The following is an 8,247-nucleotide window of genomic DNA, read 5'->3' on the forward strand; positions in this document are numbered from 1 at the left end:
GTAGGGAGGGAGGACGAGGAAAAAAAAAAAAAAGAGAAGATAGTATATTGCATTGGATATATTTGACCGAACAGATGCAACTGCCATTCTGAACTACATCCATTGTTTTATTGTTTTTAGAGATGGACAGTTATTGAAGCTTTTTGTCTTTTGCATGACTTGGTATCACAGTACTATAAATTGCGAGGAGAGAAACAACTCAATATCCTATCATTTAGTGAATGAATATATATTGCATGAAAGAGAAAAACTTACGGTACATACCATACTTACATACCATAAAAGAATATCTTTACCACAGTTATCTGTTTCAGGGTTTCGCTTTGTGTGTGTGTGCGTGTGTGTGTGTGTGTGTGTGTGTGTGTGTGTATTCCTTTTCTACTGCACATCAAAGACCACCACCACATTCCCCTTCCTTTTGTACTGCCAAGAAGCACTTTTTAAAACAACGTAACGGAGTCACACAATATTGCACTATAACGTATGAAAATTTATACCCATTTTACGTCATCTCCATATTAATTTAGCCCAAATGTTCTCTATTTCCCACCGTACCCTAACAAGAGGATGTTTAGTGGATGTGTTGGGTCTCTGCTCCCCACACCACTTTCTTTAACTAACAACACACATGGGCTCTTCAATGCACTGGTTGGCCTATCATTACTTTTGAGACAATAACTATGAGAGTTCAACAGCTCATAGGACGTCATTAAAATATCCCACAGTCATCTCTTGTCTCATCCGCGTATGGTATGGGACAGACAGATGACAGGCAATGAAGCATGGAATGATGCTATTGTCTTTCTTCCAAATTTATTTGCACATTTTTGGCATCTTACCACAAAACACTAAGCAACAACTGGCATGACGTTCAGATTCCATATTGAAAAAATGTCAATGTTCTTCTATCCCTGAGCTTACTTTCCACCATCTATTTTACAGTGTTCACTAGGCATCTGTGTCCTTCACAGTGCTAAGCAGATGTAATGGAAATGGAAATGGACGAGACCCACGGGAGTCCTAAAGGGATCGGCCCTTTGTTCTTATACCAACCCGTTGCAGTACCAAGGACAGGGTAATTTAATTTTTACTGTGTGTGTGTGTGTGTGTGTGTGTGTGTGTGTGTGTGTGTGTGTGTGTACTTTAGCTACATAACCCAATGGTTTGAGCCAATTTAACCCAATAATGCACAGGGCTCCTATGTGAAGATAATAAGTGTACCACCCTCCTCCTATTGGCTCATAGTCGCAATGTCTACAGGTTCGTACTTTGGGGCTCATTCTATTATTAACCTTTGAAAATTATTAGTTCTGTCCTCTGTTTAGGAAATTAGACACAGAAATGGAATACCCAGACTTGATGGAAAGTTTTAGCATCAGTCAAGGGATTGGTAATTTTTTTGAACAAGTTATCAATTGATCTAGACCAAACTTAGTGTATGGGTTGAGGGTAAGGCAAGAGCAATATAATTACTCGTACACTTTTAGAGCACTCGGTCAAAGGTCAGGGTCACCGGGTTAGGTCCAAGTTGAACCCGAGTGTGTGTGTGTGTGTGTGTGTGTGTGTGTGTGTGTGTGTGTGTGTGTGTGTGTGTGTGTGTGTGAAAGGAATAACTAAAACATCTGACTAGAAGACTGGATCAAACTTGGTGGCAGTGTTGACGATCAGCCAAGGGTGTACAAATTATATTCACTAAAATACCATCTTTCAAAGCATGGAAATACTGAGTGAGAGTAATATACATATAAGATATTTCAGTGTTAATTTGTTCCAGGCAATAGAAATGAAACATAAATATAATGTAATATATTAAAACTGATAGCCTATTTGACGATCATTTGCCATAAAAGTATCAATAAAATTATGCAAGGGAGGCAATACTCCGTCTTTCTTGTAGGGGAGGTAGTTCATTTGTAATTGCTGGATTATTAAAAATTCTTGCAGCTTTGTTCTGAATTTTGTCCTGTTGTTTTAATGCAACCTCTCCACATCCATTCCACAAGGGTGAGCAATATTCCAGCTGAGAGCGCACATGATTCTTGCAGATTATGGCCAAATGCTCGTCAGTGAAGAAGTTACGGATTTTACACGATAATCCAAGTTTCCCTGAAGCAGATTATATGAGAGGTTCAACTGAGGGTATTGTTAAGTGAAACACCGAGAATTTCAGGAATATTAGAAACAGGAGTATTGGATGCACTTAAGGTAATACAGGGATTACGTAATATCTGTCTATTAGCAAAGTGCATATAATCTGGTTTTCCTAGCATTGAATGAGGCAATATTATTTTGTCACCATTCAGTTATCTTAGATATTCTTGATTTATGGAGATTGCTGTACGGAGTTGGGAGTTAGAAATATTTGTGAATGGGTGTTTAACTGTCAAGGAACTGTGAAGCGTTGAGTCATCTGCATATGAGTGAATTGGGTTATAGGTAATAGACAAGAGATCATTAATAATAATTAGGAATAGGGTCGGAGCCAGGACTGATCCTTGTGCCACGCAGGCATTAATCAAGTGGAAATTGGAATATACTGTATATCATCAACTTTTATCTTTCTGTTGCTGAGATATGAGGAAATCAGTGGAACAGATGATAGGCTGTAGCAAGGTAGTTTGGATGGCAGGGAGCGGTGCCACACTTTTTCTGAGAGAATGTGGAGAGAATGTAAGATGAGAGTTTGACAAGGAGAGTGCATGTGAGTGAAGTGGTGTGCGGGAGGAAAAAAGGAAGACTGAGGAAGAAAATGAAGGATGGGGTGGGGAGCTTTGTGAGTGAGAAGGATGTGAGCTGCAGAGAGGGGAGTCTGATGGCAGAGAAGAGATTGATTTGGATGTGATTCGTTGTGGTTACCACTTTCGGGACGAACACATCCGGTTGTTAGATAGGTAGATATATAAACGGACAGCCTTACTACACTGTGCGATATCCATATAGTCAATTGGATGCCTTGTGGTCTAGTGTATTAAGGTAATAAGTCCTTAAAACTAGCTGCGGTATGTAAGATTTTACATTTCAGGGCTGGTTGGCGTAAAAGGCTCATATGAGGCCACGCATATCATAGCTTGTGGACACTGTTGGATTGCTGAAAGCATACGTACTTGTTTCACTCCATCTGGATTACCAAATGATTTGAATGCTGATCCGCTGAGTGTGATATTTTTTAGCAAGGTAAGAGTAAGTAGGATTCCTTGTATGCATGACATTTTAAAAAGAGATTTGCAGAAGTCTGTCCGGTTGATTGTCTAATGCTTTTGTTTGGTCAGTGAGCACAAGGTCCATTTCTTTTGAGCTTGCCTTCGAAGGAAAAGCATGTCCAGTTTTGATCTGTTGCCACAAAATTTACATTGAGATACAGGATCAACCTTGTCTTCGAATTTCTGGATCCTCTCGATCAACACTCATGCAAACCCTTTCCCAGAAACTCTTGAGACTTATATTCTCATGTGTTTATAACACACCTGTCGATCACATTTACCTGTGTACAGAGTTATGATGTTTGCATCGTGCATGTTCTGTAGCACAGTTACTTCCCATGTTCTGTAGCACAGTTACTTCCCTCCTACATTTTATCAGGAGTCTGTGCAGGTGGGTAAGTGATCGCATTTTTTTTTCCCCCTTCATGCATTTCAGTACTACATCTAGGATTCCATCATTCCTAGGGGCCATGACTTGGTTGGTATGATTATGTGACTGTAGAATGACTCAGAGGAACAAACGCATAACGGGTACACAGAACAGCTGGCAAGAGCAGCACTAAGGACGTGGGAGTTTAGTGCACTGTGAGAGGGCCACAGCTGAAAGTACAAAGGCAAAGAACGATTGACACATGAGTACAAAGGCAACCCATCAAGTCACAATTACGATGCAATTTATTTTCTGACAAAGAACGTAAGAAATGCTGCTCATTATAACACACAGACCCAACCATTGCTCAAAGGATCGAACATTCGACTTTTCCCCGTGACGTTTACGTTGGACAGGTTGTTCTAAAAACAGAATTATTATATCACTGTCTGATCCTCAGCTCTCCCACCAAGTTTGATCCAGATCTAATGAAAACTGTTTGAGTTGACTTTACCATGTGAGTTTGACCTTTGACCTATTGTTCTGATATCTTATCTGATAATTCTTGTCTGACCCATAACACTTCCATCAAGTTTGGTTCAGATCGAATAAAATCTGTTTTAGTTAAAAGATCGAACGTTTGACACTGACCTACGGCATTGCCATTTGAATGCTTTCAAAATGGAATCAATTAGTTCTTGAAGTACCTTCAACCCTCCCACCACCTATCTATCTGTCTATTGCCAGACGCCTTAATCCCATATGGGGTGGCCACAAACAAATCACCTCCACGTCGCCCTGTCCCCCGCCATTTCACTGCCCTGCTCCCAACTCACACACCCCTCTCTCATGTACCTCTCCACTCCATCCCTCCATCTCATCCTTGGCCTTCCCCTCCCTCTCTCCCCCTCCACCTCACTCACATACACTCTCCTCGTCAGTCTCTCACTCTCCATCCTCTCCACATGGCCAACCCACCTCAGTGTGTTTCTCCTAACACTTCCTATCACATTAACATCCACACCACAACGATCCTTTACATCCTTATTTATCAGCCTGTCTCTCCATGTGACTCCACAGGCTCCTCTCAAACAACTCATTTCCACTGCTGTCACTCTTGACTTGTGTCCCTCCAACAACGTCCAAGCTTCACTTCCATACGTTAGAGTTGGTATCACAATACTGTCATGTAGTAACTTTTTCGCTTCCATGCTCACTTCCCTGTTTCTTATCACTGCTTTAAAGGAACCAGCAACCTTTCTTCCTTGTTGTACCCTATCAAGTACGTCACCCTCCAATCTTCCATCCTTACTCATCACACTATCCAAGTACTTAAACGTACTCACACTTTCCATTTCCTCATCATCCAACCAGTGGCGTACCTGAGGGGGGGGCGGGGGGGGCTGTTTGAAACTGCCCCCCGGGCCCCCAATTGAGGGGGGGGGCCCAAAGCCTTAAAAATTTATAAGCTTTTTTATTAATATTAAAAAATCTATATATTTATCATCCCGACAATCCCGGCTGAGATATTAGATAAGTTTTGAGAATTAGAGGGGCTAGGTTCTTTGCGGGGCCCCCCTCCAGGACGGGGACCCCGCAAAGAACCTAGCCCCCCGGGCCCCCAAATCTCTAGGTATGCCCCTGCATCCAACTTCATTGTACATTCACTGATTTCACTTCTCTCGAAGACCATAACTTTACTCTTCCCTACATTCACCTTTAGTTTCCGATTCTTACACACTCTCCCAAACTCATCCACCAAGCTTGCAGCTTCCCTTCGTCTTCGCTTAACAGCAGTATCATCTGCAAACAACAGTACAGAAAGTTTCCGAATACTCCTTTCTCTAACTAGGGCCACTCCAGCATCCACTGCCCTACCTTGTATCTCATTTATAACCCTATCCATGTGCAGATTGAACAACCATGGAGACATGACATCCCACCATGTTTGGTCAAAATCCGATCAAAACTGTTTAAGTCGACCTTGCTGTGTGACCTTGTTTTTTGGACCTACTATCTTAAACCCCTTGGAAGACCCTCAACCCTTCCACCAACTTTGGTTTGAATCAGAAAAAACGTTTGAGTTATTTTACTAAGACACTAGCAGACAGAATGACACATACAGTACAATGTCGGGTAAAACAATACTCCTCATCGCTTTCGGGGGGAGTGGGTATAATTACCCTGATGTTCTGTCCACTCATACACTGTTGATTCCACCCTTTGCCTTTCCTTTCGCTTTTCGCAGTGTTCACCTCAGGAGTTACATCAACAAACAAGGGATGAGGCTATGGCAATCCTAATGTCTGACTTGGCTCAAATCTCAGATTGAGGTAAAAGTATTCTTGTTGTTTTTAATGCATCAAAAACCCAGTATATACAGCTTTTGACGCATAAAAATCTTCTGTAGGAGTATCCTCTAATTGTTAACAATATCCAGCTCAATCCTGCATCACCACTGAATATACTTGGGGTTTCATTCTCTAGGGATTAGTCTTAGAAAGTCCACACTAACTCTCTTGTAAAATCTGCTTCCAAGAGATTAGGTGTGTTAAGCAGACTCCATGTCTTCTTTACTCCTACACAGTTGTTGACTTTATGCATGGGTTTTATTCGCTCCTGTGCACAGCTCTTCTTAACAAGGTGGAGTCAAAGGATTTTCGACTAACTCTCCTCCTCTTCCTGGTTCCCTTCAACTCGTGTCTCTTTGCCGCACTGTTGCATCTTTCTCTCTTTTCTATTACTAATTCAGTGGCCACTGCTCCTCTGAACTGTGTGCTTGTATCCCTGTACAAGTGCGGCGGTCACATAGTACCCGTCTAACAGCAAACTCTTATCCCTTTTCTCTCCAACTGTCAAATGCAAAAGTGAACCATTACTCTCAATCCTACATGCTCACAACAAGGCAATTCGGAAACTAACTTACTCTGTCTGTATTTCCTACTGCCTATGATCTCCAGTCTTTTAAACGCACTGTGTCCAGGCATCTCGAAATGAATGGATCTTGAATTTAGCTCTCTGTTATTATTCTTTTATTGGAAGGAACAATTTTGCTGGCTTTTAGCCTTTGTTTCCTTCTCCATTTCATTAAAGAGAGAGAGAGAGAGAGAGAGAGAGAGAAGACCACAAGAAACATTAAGGGAAAAGGAATATTTTTAGCAATTTTTTTGCATCGGTCACCTAAATTGTGACTTTGAAATGAAGAGAGAGTTCATACTAGAAGTTCTAATGGATGATACAGCTGGCCAAAGTCCACTCACAACCACTCCTCTGCCGGTCAAAATACACACACCAAAACTACCATTGCATTAGCTCTGATTGGTCGTACATTGTTCCCAACATCTTGATGACAACGTTTCCTTACCGTGGTCACAGTCCCAGCTTATGACTGGGAAAGATCAAGGGTATAGGTAGGTCTTTTTTTACAAAATGATAGACAACTGATGGTACACTCCGCCAGGCTGTTGATGTATATACACTGGTAACTTGAGAGTGCGTGTGTGCAAAGGGGGTGCGGAGGGTGCGGGCTGGGAGAGGATATACACAGCAAAAACTTGCCTTATACAGTTTGGTACCGATCACAGCACTCGGGAGGTGAAGAGAGTAGGTTCTGTTCGTAGGACTGTGTATACTTTATTCATTCGTGAAGTGAAAGTCACAATGGTCTTCGAAAACACTATGAAATTCGAGGTTTAGAAAAACTGTCCTTTCGCGACTGTCTTTAGGTGTGGTCACAGTGATAACACATTGTCTGGATCAGTGCTGTATACCGTGCCAGTACTGCTGAGTATAAAGTGAGAAATGGAAACCGAATTATGTAAATGTATTCGTCGGCAAATGATTAGGTAACAATTGCAAAAATTACCTGAAACATGAAATAAACACATAAGTTGCAATGAGTCACCACCTTGACAATATGATGTATAGCAGCTGAGAGCGCCCATATTTGTCGCTTTTGCAACTTTGATGCGTTATGGACTTTATGTTCTAAAGTAATCCTGTCTCCACTTTTGAAACACCAGGAAGTTGTCACATTCTTGTTTTCTTCACTGTAATTCTAAACAGTATCGATGCCATCCCACAGTACCAGGTGAGAACTGAATGGCGTGAACATAAGGTAATGCTGTAATTGTCACATGCCCGTCTTCAATGAATTTCAAATCAATATCGGTGGCATCTCATAGTACAGGTGAGAAATGAATGGGTGGGTACGAAGGCATATAGCAAGTAGGTAAGTAGCACAGAATTGGGTAGGTAGGTAGGTAGGTAGGTAAGTAGCAGGGAGGTAAGCAAGTAGGTAGGTAGGGTAGTAGGCAAGGAAGGCGGTATGAAGTATGTAGTAAGGAGATAGGTAGTCAGAAGGTAGGAAGGGAAGTAGGTGGGTACATAGGTAGGAAGTGTGATGGGAATGTAGGTAGATAAGTAAACAGGTAGGTAGGTACGATGCCAGGGACATAGGTATGGGAGTAGGTAAGCAAGGTGGAAAGTAATTAGGTAGGTGAGCAGGTAGGAAAGTAGGAAGGTTGGTAGGCAAGTAGGCAGGAAGGTATGTAAGTAGGCAGGCGGGGTGGACGGGGGGTAGGTAGGAAGGAAGTGAGGTAGACAGACAGGAAGTTGGCATGGAGATAATTATGTAGGTTGGAATGTGAGTACGCAGGGACATAGGTAGATTGGAAG

The sequence above is a fragment of the Coenobita brevimanus genome, chromosome 6, assembly GCF_032717465.1.
Source record: "Coenobita brevimanus isolate Jiangsu-jjx chromosome 6, ASM3271746v2, whole genome shotgun sequence".
Taxonomy (NCBI): domain Eukaryota; kingdom Metazoa; phylum Arthropoda; class Malacostraca; order Decapoda; family Coenobitidae; genus Coenobita; species Coenobita brevimanus.